Source organism: Sebastes fasciatus, chromosome 3 (genome assembly GCF_043250625.1).
Source record: "Sebastes fasciatus isolate fSebFas1 chromosome 3, fSebFas1.pri, whole genome shotgun sequence".
Lineage (NCBI taxonomy): Eukaryota > Metazoa > Chordata > Actinopteri > Perciformes > Sebastidae > Sebastes > Sebastes fasciatus.
In genome coordinates this window covers 20,786,309-20,803,341 of record NC_133797.1, presented here as the reverse complement: position 1 = coordinate 20,803,341, position 17,033 = coordinate 20,786,309, and positions in this window count along the sequence as shown.

Genomic DNA, 17,033 nt, shown 5'->3' with positions numbered 1-17,033 from the left:
CCTTGGGAAAATATGCACAAGCTAATATAGAGAGGCATTTTTGATTTGACTCAGCCATGAAAACAGAAAGTAATCACTTGTCGGATTGGCTTTTAGAGCAGGTTTGAAGAAGAACAATAGTCATGACAGCTGTTTTTTGGCAAATGTTTTCTTTCCTTAATCACAAGGACAGCTCAGGGCCCAAAAACATGATTAGATTTTTGTTGTTAGCTGACTTCCACAAGAAATCAATTTAAAATCTCATCTACAAATTGAAGTTGCATTAGCATGAAAAGAATAGCTTGACATTTTGAGAAATATGCTTATGATTAGTACCACTTTCATACCTGTATACACCTCCCTGGACACTAGTGCATTCATACCACTTACTGTTTATTCCACATTCTGTTTATTCTGCTATTCTGTATATACTCTGTACATTACTGCTTTTTGCACTTCTGGTTAGATGCTAAATTACATTTCATTTGAATATTAGAGACTTTGTTTCCTGCATTCTGGTGACTTTTAAAGAATAAAAATAACAAATAAATACAGTGCAACAGCATTTTTATGTTAAATAGGCATACTTTTAATTAGACTTCTTTTCTCAGGAAACAAAACTGAACAATTTGCCCCTCTGGCATGAATGTTTGTGAATATCTGGCATAAACTAATATTCATCAGTTTTTATTCCTTCACTCATTTTTTGCCCATGCTTGAGTATTTGTTCCTCTTAGTACTCTCCATGTCTCTCTCCGTCTCTCACTCACTGAAGGCCCTTTCAGACGCAACGTGACAACGCCACCACTGCACTCTGAAACCCGTTATTTCTAATGGCTTGTGCCGTGCCACGAAGGCTTTTTGCTGCATCGAGCATAGCCCAACTTTGAGCACTGTGCATTGTAATATGCGCAGCTCAAACTGAGTTGTGTTGCGAGCATCACTTCTGCCAGGAAACGATATTTGAAGTAGCTCTATAGTTGTCCGGGTGGAAACAGTACATACAGAATATGATTTTGAACAGAAAAAGCCACACTGCCTCCATACATGGTCCTGTCCTTTCTCTATAGATTATGCACAGCTTCATCATTAAATGTCTCATCGAAATGGGTTTCAGAGATTGCAAAGATCAACAAATCAGTAATTATATACACTGTATTCCTTAAATATTCAGTTGAGTAATCTTCAAGCTTTTCTTTGGAAGTAGCTCCTGAGGACATGTGAGGTGGATGTGCTGCTGTGGAGCCTCTGCAGCAGCTATGAGGGGTCAGGATGTTAACATTGTTTATAGGGTGACATGGTTTTGAAGTTTATAGAGTTTGTGGATTTGTACCTGCAGTAAGACAGCGCTGGACCTAACAGAAAAGGCAGCAGCTGTGTAGCAGCCAGTATATCAACCTAGGTAGCATTTTGTAAATCAAATTCTCCCACTTTAACTCAATATTTGTGGTGTTTGACTAACTAGTTAGTTCCAACATATCCCTGCTCTCTGTAGTAACGCTGACTTTATGTACACTAAAGCATTTCCCACTGTGCGATCTTGCTTTACACACAACGCTCCTATGTTTTCACAGTCTGACAAGTTGTGATCACACAGGATGATGGTAGCAGGAGACGCTTTCTTTAATTGTTTCCATGAGTTTGAAGTGATTTTCTTTTGGGCTCGACGGGCCAGATGCATAAAACTCTGTGTAGATTCATGACTGAAAAAGAGAGAAATGCACATACACATTCTTTTAGTCAGATTTATAAAGCTGCGAGTACAGTGCATAGTTTGTTTTCTAAATGTCAATCATTGTGGAGCTGGGTGCACATGCATAAGCCTTCACTCCCACAGTTACACACACTTCACTTCTCATTAGACCTTTCAGTGAAAAGAACAGCAAAGAAGAAGAGCAATTTCACCAACTGAGACACATCGACGAGCTTCTCCAACAGTGCCACAGCAGCTGTCATTACGCACGGCTGTGGCTATTTATAGCACCCGTACCATTAATTCATCTCATGAAGTTGTAAACTATCGTCCACGGTGATATCTCAGTCATCAATATTACAGTAGATTATGGTGCTCATATCGAAACAGACTTTACAAAGTGCCTCACAAAAAAGAGTAAATTGAAAAGAACGTTAACAGTGCTAAATAAAGCGATGCCTGCAATGTAAACAAAAATAATAACGAAACTGAAGACAATCAAACAATTACACTGAAAAAAAGAGAATTGTTTTGTCTGTGTGTTGCCAATTGAAGTAATTATTTTAAGTTTTTTCAAAACTTATTTATTAATACAAGTTTACAGTATGTGTGGCTAACGGCGTATGCAGTTAAATGGTAAATGGACTACTCATTCACACACCGATGGCACAGCCCTGACAGGGATTCTGCAGATTCACGCATTTACATGTCTCAGTACACATTTAGAGATTCTTTTGACACATTTACAAATCTGAATTACACACACACAGATTGAGACACAGTTACACAACTCTCAACAAACATTTGCAAATAGTTTTCCTACAATAATGGCGCCATAGAACTCCATACCAGTGTCGCTGTCATGCCTGGTAACAAAACCGCTGCTTGTTTGTCTATAGTTGTAGATTTCCACTTTCTTGCCAGCATCAAAAACAACAAACATGTATTTTGCTGCTATTTTGGAACAATGCAGGAAAGCAACAAGATGATTATAATTAAAAGACTACAGTCTTGTGATTTTGCCTGTTTTTTTCAGTTTCTGTTCACTGATTTTATTGTCACCTAAAATATGTTTAAACTACTCATTTGAACCTTCAAGTCTATTGTTTATTCAGACGACAAAAATCCTTTTTTCATTCTCAGTATAAACACTCACAGTTCATAAAAGCCCTCTTGGATGCCCTTGAGCTTCATCAGTAGCTTTGATTGCTCCACTGGTTTGAGGACATGCGGGATCACACAAATTAAATTCAGCCATGTGGTAAGACAAAGGCTGACACCATTTCAATTCAGCGGGTCGCTAATGCCACCTTTCAAGACCCATGTTCCATCTCAGAGAGCTGTCTGTGCCCGGGGGATGCAAAGTCACCTCCTCCTCCAGGTTCCGCTGAACAAACGTCTCCCCAGGTAGTACGCAACACCTTGGAAATGTAATTAACCATCAAGACTGAATGTGAAATTGCTTGTGAGAACTCTCCTGCCAGCTCAATTGCATAAGTGCAAATCCCGAATGTGTAGTTCATTTCACACTACAGTATCCTCTACAGAAAAATCTAAAGGTAGGATTGTGAGTGACATGCCTGACCGACAGTATCCTCCAAGTTTATTTACCATTAACATGGTTTTGTCCAATATATTTTGGAGGAAACTTTGGAATTGTTGCAAGTTTTTATGTTCACTGGCAACTTCTTTCCAGCCCTGGAAGCATTATTATGTCCTGCGTTGTGTGCGGTTATAGGATTAAGCTACTAAAACACTTTAGTTATACGGTTAGGGAGAGCTTGTGGCTTTGACCTATTGTAACCTTAATCATTCAAGGTCAATGCCTAACCTTAACCATCTCGTGAAAGTTTCCCAAATTGTGGGCTACCTTCTAGACACGACCAACTTTTAGTTTCACCCGGAACATGAACAGCGGTCTCCTGGGTGGAAGTCCTGTGTTTGTTTGACCCATCCGCCTCTCCTCTAAACCACCCTAAGCAGACTATCGCACACTTTATACTACGCCATACATTAGAGTTTGCTGAAAGTGACTTCATTCTCTGCTGAGGATGCCATTATTTCTCTATATCTTTACATAGCAAATAGTTGTTTGCTGCTATATTAAGGCTCTGAATTTAGAATTTAGCACCTTTAATCAAGTGCTTTGAGTGCCCTAAACATAACCATAAACAGTTAACCATGCTTTAGTTGCTACAAGTAGATACTGTAGTGCAAACAAATCAAATGTGCTGTCAGTGAATGTTTTACAGACACATTCAGTATAAATAGTTTCCGATTTAGCAGATAAAAAAAGCACCTAATCCAGGGGCACCCTTGTGGCCGAGGATTTAAGCCGTCAGACTGTTGTTACATGTTGTTCCCAATCTCTCTCTCTCTGCCCTCATTTGCTCTCATCCATCTAATAAAGACACACAATGCCCAAAAATATGTCTGCCATTATGTTTCTATGTTTCTTTGGAAAAAGTTCTTCCTGCTACAAATGAATAGTACATCAACCTAAATGTATAGGAGACAGGGTCCTACTATCCAGTTTTTAAATGCAACAAAGTACATTTAAAAAAGTTTATATTTGAGATACTTGTACTTGCATATTTCCATTTGGTGTGACTTTCTTCTACTCCACTACATTTCAGAAGAAAATCTTCATTTGTTTGACATCCTTAGTTACTGGTTACTTTACAGATTAAGATTTTACAAACAAAACATTTGTATATTTTTTTGTAATTATAATTAATTAATTGATATAATCAACGCATTCTCATCGCAACTAATCACATACCGCCCCCTGGCGTCACCTCATTTTTAACATCAAAACCATTATATTTACCCTTGGCGTCAGGTTTAGGCAACAAAACCACTTAATTAGGTTTAGGAAAGAACTACATGGTTGGACTTAAAACTAATACTTTTATACAGTGAAAATGAGACTGAACATTGTGAACACGGGAGACATGAACGAACAGCTGATTGTAACGTGAAAGTGAAACTTAACGCACGAGACACGAACAGCAGTCTCCTGGCAGAAAGCCTTGTGTTTGTTGGACCCATCCATCTCCCCTTTCACCCTCCCAGTGTGTCTTTAAATTAAGTTGCGGCACTCACGGCGCACTTTCTCTGAGCTTTTACCGTTGCCGTGTATGGGTTTACATTGTAGTTAATGGAACGCCCGGTGTGTTTCATACCGGTGCTCAAGGATGCCTTGTGTGATACACCGAATGCCGACGGCCGTGAGAAAGCCTGGTATTTGACGCCCTGGGAATGAGAACGGGCTGATATAATATGATGTAATTTTATAGATTAGACTACAAAACAGTATATAAAGTAGTTAAAATTAGCTCCACCTTGACCCTATAGTAAAATGCTGCTTATACATTCGGTACATTAGTCTAATACTGTGAAAGGGCTGATTCTGCATAATGCACAATTTTTAACTTTTGATACTTTAGGTGTAGTTTGCTTTCTTATTTGCTTATTCTTCAATAACATTTGAAAGCCAGAATTTGACTTTACTTGTAAAGGAGTCATTTTATTTTGTAGTAGAGCTACTTTTACAAAAACTAATTATCTGAATACTTCTTCATACACTGGTCTCATCCCTTACAAATTCAAAAGCCAGTCAGTTTCCTTTGGAGGGCATTTTGCTTTCATATTCAAGACATGCTGTGTCTGAACTACCACAATTATCTCCAGAAACTTGTGTTAACTTTATGTTATGGCCTCACTATTTGACACATACATATTTCATCATGACTCATTATTATACAGTGTGATCATTCAGCTCCTCCTCGGCCTCTGGGTTTAGGACCAGAGCTTTGCTCTGCATCATTTTTAATGGTGGTCCTGGACTGCAGTCCCTTTTTCTCTGCTGCTCCACAAACCATTGCTCTCTCCTGAGGTTTTAGTTTTCTCTCCGCTGCTTCCACCCTCTGCCTTATCAATGGGACGCAGCTGAAGTAAACATTGCGTCTTGCATATAATTCTATGGCAATCCCCAGCAGCAGTGATAAGCTTAGGGAGTAGATGTAGCTCATGAGCTAACTTTTTGATTCACTTCAGTGGAGGATGCCTAACAGGATATGTCTCAGCAAAGCTTACTGTATGTCCAGTCATTTCTACAGCATTTATAATTCATGAAGTAAACACATTTTTTCTGCACTTACTTACGCTCCATCAAATGTGAATAAGCTGAAGCCTAGCACCCCCGTTTGCAATGCAAATCAGAGTTTAACTGTAATACTGACGCATTTTTGAACAGGTGGCGCCTAAAAGCTCCGTGTTGTTGGCTACTACTGTTAAACACTAATGCATGAAAACTACAGCAGGCTGAGAGGAAAGCTAAATAAAAGATTTTCATTACGAATTTAATGGCTCCATTCTGGTAAAAATCATCCCTGCAGGTGTGAAGAGATGAATCAGGCTCTTTCCTGGCTTTGTTTGCGTTAAAGTGATGTATGAAACCAGAAAATAAGCTATCAGTCTGAGCCATGCTTCCCTCAATGCACATAATGCAGACAACATGCTGTTAGAAAGCACTCACATCAGGGGACAAAAAGCCATAATGGCATTCTAAAAGCATTTGTGCCATATTGATACATTGAATTAGGCATTCAAAGGTAATTTATTTTTGTTTATTTGGCTTTTACAATTTTTCTTATTCATTACTCCGCAAATAGACCATTTGGTGTCCATTTCCTCTGCAGTCTCATGTAATCATGTTTAGATGCGCTGCAGCAATTTAGCCGACAATAAAAAATGGCCTAAAGTATGATCTAATTTGACACAGGGTTTTGCAGTACTCATGATTATGCCCAAGTTTTACCTTTCAAAAAACAGCAGCACTAATGAGAAGCTCGTAAACTGCCTGCAGATACTTTTGCCTGTTTGTGCATTTTTCAGAATGTCAAGAGTTCATCTGTGCAAAAGCCACGACCATTGCAGAGTGCAGGCAATAGTAGCAGGATGTGGGTAAACATGATTATTTCCGCTATAAAGTTATGATGCATGAAGTTCATGAATGGACTTTAGGACAGATGCATAACTATACCCTGCGTTGTTTATGATTCTTCTCGTATTTAGAAGTTTGCAGCCAAGAGCGGCTGTGTTTTTATTGGAACTCTTTAAATTGTTTTTGTTTTTTTCTTTCACTGTATTGATTTCAGGACTCAGGTATCCTTTAAAGTATAAGCCTGAAACACTTATTAACAATTTCACAGTGTGTGATTATATAAAGTTATTATTGAGTTGGAATAAAGGTCAGGCCTGTTTCATGTGTGTATTATTTCTCCCTCATACTCTGTCTGAATGCTGATGTTCACAGCAGTGCAAGTTCAATCATAAAGACATTCAGAGCACACTTATGGTAAAGCGTAAGAGGAGTGTTGTATTGCTCTGGAGATGGCAGTGTTGGTCTGGCAAAATCTTTACTTTGTCCAATAATGACCAAACACCTGCAAATTTACATGGCATTCGCATCAGCCTCAGCTGTACTTTGTGTTTACTGCTAATTTGCTAATATGTACAGCCTCATAGAGCCACTAGAATGGCTGTAGACTCTTAAGCCCTAGACACACCCGACATCAGAAAACTAGCGGCGATGAAGGCCGCCTGTTGTCTCACCTCACGTCGCCTTTATTTTGGCTGACAAGTTGCATTTGAACACACCGCAAAGACTACAGCTGATGGCCAGTTAGAACATACATTCTGCGCTTGCGTGAGAGGAAATAACTCTCCACACCAGCAGGCGGCGGTAGTCTGTATTCATCATTCAAAACGGGAAACCGGAAGACTGAGGACAGCGGACATAGAAGCTGTTGTTATGATACGTACATTTTCACACCACTCTCAATCAGCACTTAGCTTCCAGATGGCCATGTCGTTGTGAAAATATCCGTGTATTGGAAAGATTAGATGAGCTGAAGATGAAAAATGAGAAGAGCCTTCTGTGTTTTTCCTCTTGACTTTACTCGTTGGCTTGCTTTCCTCACGTCCGTTTCTCTTCTCGTGCACTGCATTTCTCTAAACGATAGGTGGCGCCGCCGATTCAACATGCTGAATTGGCCCAAAAACTTCCAGCACGGGCAGACTAGAGCTGACGGTGTGGGACACACCAAAAAAAACTTGCCTCCTGCTGTTTTCTGTTCAGATCATGGTAACTATGATTGGTAACATCATATAGCTCTGGGTATCCAGCAACAGCCACCACAAAAGGCCCGCCTTTCAATTAATCTGATTGGACAATGGAAAAAAAAAAAAGCCGATGACGTTGGCGGCTTTTTCGCTCTGAGTTTAAGTTTTTTTCAACTCGAGGCATTCAGGGCGCTCCTGCAAACAATGTTGCCAGATCAGATTGACAGTTTCCAACCCAATCACAACTTAAAACTTGCCCAATTCAACAAAAAACAGTCCAAATTATAACTTTGCCATGAACCCTTGTAAAACCGTAAAACCATTACATGCGCAATAGAAAACACATAATGAGAATACAAAGCTTCATATCTGCATCAAATAACCAAAGATAAAATGTTAGGTAAATAGGCTATTGCAACCCACAAAGAGTGCAGTCAGACAACCAAATACAGAAATTAACATGTCAATATCAATGATGATGACATTAAGGTAAGTAGTCCTCCATGACCCCTAACGACGATTGAATACAACTCATGTCAATCAAATAATTCTCAAATTAAATGAGTCAATACTACGAGTGAGTGGCCACAACAAAGTTTACTAAATTTTGTATCTTTTTTTTTAACCATAAAATGACTTGTGTGAATGCTTGGTAATGTTTGGTAATATTGTTTTCATTATCAAAACCCCACCAAATGTTAACAAAAGCAGTCCAAATTTCATCTACCAGCCCAACGCTATTATCTCCCGTCCAACTTAATCAAAAGTAGCCCAATTGGGTGGAAACCAGCCAATCTGGCAACACTGCTTGCAAAAATACGAGGCGCTCAGCAATGCAAAAGCAGCGAGCAAAACGCTTCACTCTCATTGAAAACAATTACAAAAAGCCCCCCCAGGCTGCTAAAAAGCACTCTGTCTGATCTGGGCTTTAGTCTCTTAGTTGTTATTTGATTAATGTTTAACAGAAAAAATGCTCTTCAGTGTGCCTTACAAAAGAATTGAGCATCAATTGATTCAGATTACCAGCGGCATGGATCACACATGCACTGCAAAGTAAGATGGTTATCCTTCAAAAAATGTGTTGATGAAAAGGGACATAAAACAGAGGGAGCAGAAGAATTGTTATGTATAGAATGAACTACGTGTATAAATCATTCATTCCCCTCACAGCCAAGCCACTAAAACTTCTAATAGATGTATGTCTTTACATACTGATCTCGCCCTGTGCAGCATACCTTGGGGCATTACTGGTAATGAAAAACTTGCAGTCAAGGACTAGTCCCTGACAGAGGTTTGGTTTGGTTTCACGCTATTACGATATTTATTATTATTCATGTTTTTGTTATTCTTGTGTCCATGATGCATTATTTAATTTTCCCCGGTGTATCAGAGCTATGCTATGAAGTGGATTTGCTGTTGAGCGTGAACCTTTATTGTCTCTGAACTCATGATTGAATACTACAAGAGCACTTAGGGCAAATGGACGACAGCGTATAGAGAAGAAATGATTTGAAATTAAAAATGTAACATTCGGGAGGCATAAAAATCTATGCAACCCATAGCTACAGTGTACGTGTGGCTATACAGGCAGAGCGCCTGCCTATAAATCACCCACCGCCACACAACCACACACTAATGTAAACGGAGAAGCATGTGCAGAGTTAAAGACTGAAGCAGCCTCAGAGGCTGCGCTGAGGTCAAGCCTATTTAAGGAGCAGACAGCCTGACTCCTGCAGGAACCAGGCAGAGGAAATGACAGACTAACACATAGAAGAAGAGAGAAGAGGACACACACTATAAGAAACGGAGGAGAGAAAGCAGTTGGTTTGAGCTGAACTCCCGTCACCCACACAACCAGACACGAGGAATCTCCTATTTGTATCACTCTGTGAACACTGGTGTCTACACTGTCTTCCTGAGTACACACACATATGGACGCGAGCACAGATGTGGTGAGAGCGTATGTGTGAGGGAGAGAGTGTGTGTGGGTGGGGGGGGGGAGGGTGTCTGTGTATGTGTGTAAGTGAGAGACAGAGGGTGGAAAAATTGGAGTGAAGGCAAGGGAGTGTGAGTCACAGTTTACGCAGAGTTCAAACCAAAGGAAAGTAATGATTCCCTCCTTCAGAGTCCCGATATTTAACTTCCTTTATCTGTGTGTGTGTACGTGTGTGTGTACGCGTGGGTGTGTGTGTGTGTATATGTATATGTGTATATGTGTGTGTGTGTGTGTGTGTGTGTTTTGGAATGAGGACATTTTGGCTGGTCCTCACTTTGGGACAGACCTTCAAAGGCCTGTTTGAGGGTTCAGTCTTGGTTTTAAGGTTCAGGTTAGGATTGGGTGAGGGTTGGGGTTGTGGTCAGGCATGTAGTTGTGATGATTAAACCTGCAGTAGGCAGAATATTTTTGGCATCATTGGGCAAAAATTCCATAATAACCTTTCAGCATATTGTAATTCAAGTGTTCTGAGAGAAAACAAGACTTCTGCACCTCCTCATGGCTCTATTTTCAGGCTTTAAAAAATCGATTAGACATTGACCAATCACAGGTCATTTCAGAGAGAGATCGTTCCTATTGGCAGCTGTCAATCACTTGTGAACTTCGATTAAACAGTCAAACTAGGCAGCGCTGATCAAATATTAATTAATATTCTGTTACTGTAATGCCTTTTTCTCTCCTCAAATGTTTTCAGAAACATCTTGTAGTGTACTGTTGGCGGCCGGGTCACAAACTTTCTCATTTTACAGCTAAACAGTACACTACAAGATGTTTCTGAAAACATTTGAGGTGAGAAATAGGCATTACACTAACAGAATATTGATTCATACTTGATCATCGCTGCCTAGTTTGACTGTTTGATCGGAGTTCGCGAATGATTGACAGCTGATATTTTCTCCAAACCTACTCCAGCTTTAAGGTTAGGGTAAGGGGCTATAGGGAATGCATTCTGTCAATGAGTGTCCTCACAAAGATAGAAGTACAAGGTTGTGTGTGCATGTGTGTGTGTGCTTGTATTTCTACAGCAGAAGTACAAGCAGGGGCTTCAGTGGGGTTGAAGGTCTTTACCAAAACAGCCTGAAATAATGTCGTGTTAAACAGCTTTTACAGATTTAGCTGGATTAGAATGGATGTAACAAGCTTGCCAGCATTCACTCACAGTAAATGCCAGAGGACTGTAGGCGACTTAACTTACTTGCCGGAAGGTTACCCGTCCTCAGCGGTGAAGTTTCATCAGTAATGAAAACTGACAGTGGAAATAATTTTAGCTTCAACTCTTAGGGAATACCACTGCCTGAATGCTAATAGCATCGATAATGGTCACTTCCCAGAGTTCCTGGCAGGATATGATTGACAGTTTATTGGACAAAAGCGCAAAGGAAAATTAAGAAGCAAAAGGAAGACAAAATTACAGTCACGCTGAAGCTGTGATCACATTCCTTTGCATTTCACATAGTAGCTCTTTGTCATACAGTGGAAACCGCTTACAGTGATCACGTCTGTCCGGGTCAAATGTATCACTATAAGCGGATGATTATTATAACCAAAATGATGTTGTTGTGCATCATTTCTCATACAGATTACCATCTAGTTGACATTTGTATATTTATTACATGAAGTTATGAAACAGACCATTTCACCATTTACTGGCTCGCTGCCAATACTTCTGCCTTTTTGTCTCACCAACGGTGAGGCGTTGCCGTTTTTGGCCGGCTTTACAGCACGAGCTTGAATGCAGAACGGCGCCCCTTTGTCACGGCTCCTCGTTCTGTCACACGGTAGCGGCATGGAGGGAGATGGCCACAAAGATGGTTGAGGATTGGCAAAGTTTCACTATGGGGGCATTAGGTGACCAGGCATTATTAATCCACTTGACGAGGGTGCTTTCCCCATGCATTTGTTTTTCATTCAGAGAAAATCGCTTTCTTTTCCCCGTTATGATATCAATATGCACGCAGCACAGGTATCCAGGCAGAGAGCAGACGGTCCGCAAGGCAAAGTATCAAGGGAGTAAAGTAAAAAACAGAACAAAAATTAAATTATCGTTAGTCTAACATAGTTGTAAAAAAATGTCCATATGTTGTCATGTATGAAAAGACCCCAAATGAACACTGTAAGTGGACTCCTTGATTACTATAAGCAAATTATTTAAACAGCATTTGTATAGGAATGATTCTGCCCCAATCTTTTTGATCCATATAAGCGTTTGATCACTGTAACTGTGATCACTGTAGCTGTGATCACTGTAAGCGGTTTCCACTGTATTTTGTAATGATATGGTTAGCAATCCAACATTTCTTTGCATTTTTATTAAAGGATCAAATTATGCCCATATGACCTCATTAACCTACAAGTAGCCCTGTGATCCATTCCTAATAATAATAGATTATAGCTGCTTTAAGGTTGAGGTTAGGGGCTAGGAAATGCATTACGCCAGTGAGGGTCCTCACAAGTATAGGTGTAACTGCTATGTGTGTTCCCACATTAAATAGCACATTTTGAAATGTTGCCAATGAAAACAGCTCAGTGTTCTCTGCTATAATTTGTTCAAAAAATTGCTATATTTTACAAAATTGCAAGCCTCACAGACACATCTTTCATAGATTCAGCCCATAGTTCTACAACATGGCAGATCTAGCAGACAAGCTGTCATCCTACTATTGCCTTTTTTTTGTTTTGATCCATTGGATTGACGACATTTGCACTCGCAAATTTTTCAAAAGGACTAACAGTATGTGACAGCTAAAAAGCTGTAAATGGTTTGTTTAGAAAGGACCTGCATTGTGATTTATTGTCCGTCATAACAAGAGTCCATGCAAATTGTTTCAGGCAATTTGCATCTGAGAAATAAAGCAGTATTTACATGTCAGGTGCTAGACAGCCGGCGACACTGCAGCTCTTTCTTTCTTTTGAGAAAGCACACATATATAAACAAGGGGGCTGCTGTGTTACATTTTTCAGCCTTCCGACTTGTGCTATCACGTTACTCACAGCTTTTAAGGCGGTTTGAGGGTGAGGAAAACAGACACTTTCTACGACAAAAATTTTAAATTGCTCTGCACTTTTGTGCACACGCCAACTTGACACCTCAGCTGGCAGAGAAGAGACGAGCTAATAAAAGTTGAGGTGAAACTCAAAGCGTGAGTAGAGAGAAAAAACTTAATTTGCTGTGCTGTGATGTCAATTTCATTTTGTATATAGTTTATAAAATAATCAAGTTGTAGAAAATTCATTTGTATAAAAAGTACAGTATAAATATTACTTTCTCTATTACCTTAAAACCTCAGAAGTATCAAGTGTAATTTATCGAACCAAGTGATTTGTCAGTATTATTCAAATATTTTCTATTAGCCCCCTACATAATTTAACTGAATTATAGTTTAATTTATATTTTTGTAATTGTGGGTCTTGTATTTTTGTTGTTGTCCTCTTTACTGTGTAACACCATGTTTGTGGCATTTGTTTATTTCAATATTAATTAATAATGTAAACTTTAAGCAATAATAAGAGCACCATCTGGTGAGGCAGACGTAGTAGTTTTACTTTTATTTAATTAAGTTATAATTGTGTTTAAATCATATCAAATTAATAAATCAATTTTGGTGAAGAAAAATTGCCAGACCTTTTTTTATCATATTTGTCCACTCAAATGTTGATAAGAGTATTGAAGACTTAGTACGAAATAGACAAATCTCCCTTTAAGGTATATTTTTAATAAATAAAAATATGCGATTAATTTGCGATTAAATATTTTAATCGATTGACATCCCTGGTAGTTACCTTTTTGAGGAGGTGCACATCACCGAGTAGCCTACAGTGTAGATATGTAGCTTATGCACTGATCTCATAGGAAGGCGTTTAAATAGCACGACAAAACCACTTACCGGTAATTAGGTTTAGGAAAAAACATCATGGTTGGGCTTAAAATAAGTACGTAAACTCAGTAAAAGACGTTCGTAAACAACGTAATATAAGTACGTAAAACACGTCACAAACGTAACTTCACAACAAATCAACAACACTTTGGGGCACGAACACCGGTCTCAAACACTGGTCTCCTGGTTGAAAGTCCAGTGTAATGCACATTTATATAAGAATACAAGCTGTTTTTTTGTATTTATTGTTAAATTGGTACCGTGTATGTTATGTAATATTAGCATGTCATAGTTTCATTTTGTGGTTACTGTCATGACTTCAGCCAGATTCTAAACATTGATTGAGGTACCTGCTCTGTTCTCTCTGCTATATACTGACTCTCCCTGTCACTACAGATCACTACAGATCCAGCCACTCCCTCCTGCTCTTTTCCCACCATCCCCCCCCATCTCCGCCCATTCACTTACCTGCTCCCCATTTCCCTGATTAGTCTAGCAGTATATATACCGGCATCTCCACTCTCTCTTTGCCAGATTTTCTAGTGTGCATCAGCCTGGCTTTCCAGCACTTTATTCTGCCTCCTTGACCAAATACCTAACCCATCAAACCATGATGATTCCCTGTCTAGCCCCTTGAATTGAACCCATTGAATTTGTTTGCCTGGTTTTGAACCTTGCCTGCCTTTCGATCAGAGTAAACTTGCACTTTTATCTAAACCTGCCTGTCTGTAAGCCATGCTTTTGGATTCAAGCTTGCCTTTTTTTCTGAGCCATTACAGTTACTTTGTGGATGTACTTTACTCGACACTCTTCTCTCTAACGGCAGGATTACATTTATTCAGGTTATGAATTAATTGTATTTGCGCTGTAAATTCTATATTTGGTTTCCACCAATAAGAGAAATGTTGGTTTCCGGTCCTCGTCCATTATCTTTCACTCCCAGTCATTAGTGACACAATGACCCTTAAGCTACGAGCACCTCTAAGCATTAAAAGCTCTGCGGTTTCACTCCAGTTTCTCTGTGGATTACTGCACACGACGAGTGAATTATGCAGGAGCATGAAGCATCTGTGTTTGGCCATGAGAAGAGCTCGCCCCCTTTCTGTGAAGTATTATAGATAGCTTTGGAAATGAATGCAGGGACATGGAGCTACACTGTGAGTCTTGTTGTCAGAGAAGCCTTTCTCACAAACACAGTTTGAGGCCCGGACAAGTAAAGCTCCAATAATCTCTGCATTCATTCCTCTCCAGTATAATAACACTATTTCCTCTCCCTCAGTCTCTACATTAATTTGCTCTCTTCCCTTTGAAGACTATTGTTGAGGATCATTGTGGCTCCTAATGGAACTCTGTTATTAAGACAGAGAAATCACCGTGCCTATTGACACATTCTGTGTTATCTTCGTTGTCCAGATAAGTGGCCAATATAACTGAAATAAAAGCCTATTTGTGTTCCTGCCAGTGCAGCACAAAACTGCAAAAATCACGGGTCAAATAATCTATTTTTCAGTGTGATATAAGAGCAAGGCAGAATGGTTATTAAAGAAAGATATTGAGTAAATAAATCTGCTCCATGTCTTTATTTTCATCTCCAAATAAAAACACAAAAGCCTCAGTAATGAGAAGAGAAAAAGGGGCTTTGTTATTCCCAGGAGGGCTGGGAATCCATCAAATGACTCCTCCCCAGTGTGCGCCAGCCTCTGCCTGGAGTCCCCCTCGCTGCTGCTGGAACCAGAACAAAACTCCCGTTTACCGCAAACACACACACACACACGATGATGCAGAAACGTGTTTACACGCTGAACCAAACATATTACTGAAATCTCAGCAACTACACACCAGGCAGTGATTTAGATGCATCCCACTTAACCTCCTCCAAGATTAGAAGCACTGATTCCTGCTGTCTGATCAGTGGGAAACCTCTGGTTCTGAAAAGTTAAGCCAATGCAGAAGTGCTTGCATTCTTTCTAATAGCCAGCAGGGGGCGACTCCTCTGGTTGCAGAAATTAGTCTGATTGTATAGAAGTCTATGAGAAAATGAGCCTACTTGTCACTTGATTTATTACCTCAGTAAACGTTGTAAACATGAGTTTATGGTCTCAATTGCTAGTTTCAAGTCTTCTTCAATACAGCACGATGTTCATTTAGTAAATTATGGTCCCATTTAGAGAGAGTTAAGTAGACCATATAGCAGGGTTTACTTTAGGGCGTGGCTACCTTGTGATTGACAGGTCTTTACCACGGCATTGTCTTGTCTGGGAGTTGTCCACATTTTCGTCTCCAAAAATTAACCCTTTCACAGTGTTTTCAGTTCATGAAAGTTAACTGTAACATTTATGTGGCTATAATTGTTTCATTCAGCGTTTGGTTGTACTTAGCTCCACCCTCTCGTGTCACTTCGGGTTGCAAAAAAACAAGATGGTGATGGCCAAATACCGAACTTGAGGCTTCAAAACGGCAGTCCACAAACAAATGGATGTCGTCACAGTGACTACGTCCACTACTTATACACTGTGTGTTTGACCTATGAAAACTCCTTCAAGCTTAATTTTGAATTCAACCAAAAAAACTGCTGGAGCAGTTTAATCTGTGGCAGGAACTATATCTTCAGTTTGAATTAATAACAATTGGAAGGAGTTGCTTATCTGTCAAAATCTCAGTCATTTTTGCTGAACAACCTGCGATTTGCTGTTTAAAATAAATTTTTAAGCCTTGAGTATCAGACAAATGAGGCCAACAGCTCTGAAGCCGGAGGGCATGGAGCCTCAGGTTGTCAATCATCTCCTGCAGCAACGTTAGCTGAGGTGATGACATTGAGTCAGCATTGTGGAGCTCATATTCTTCTGTTTATATATGGATTATTAGTGGTCACCAGAGAGTTTGTGGGCAGGAAATGATCGTCAGTCAGAAATGTGAACGTCAGTCATGCTAGCATGTGTGAGGGAGTAACAAAGTGAATGAAAGCAATGCAAAAAATAAGACTGAGACTAATGTCTTTACCCTGAAGTTAGTTTGGCTTTGCTCTGGCCTCTGCTCCTCTTCACAGCCTCCAGCTGCTTTGTGCTCCGATGTGTCCAGTAAAGACTGATGTTAGTGGACCGATTGTTCTCCCTGCAGGCAGAGAGGCACATATGTAGCCATATTAGTCCGGAGCAGCTCTTCCTCTGATGCCTACTTAATATTTGACCCTGAGGCGTGGCATCTCGGGGGTTTGGGCTCCTGGAAGAGGGCTGCTGTTGAGGGTGTTATGAGAAAGGAGATCAGAGGACACCTGGGTGTGTTAACATCTTTATTCTTCACAGGGAGGAAATGGATGTAGCACATTAAAATTCGCTCCTACTGCTGCATCTGCTGCCTAGCG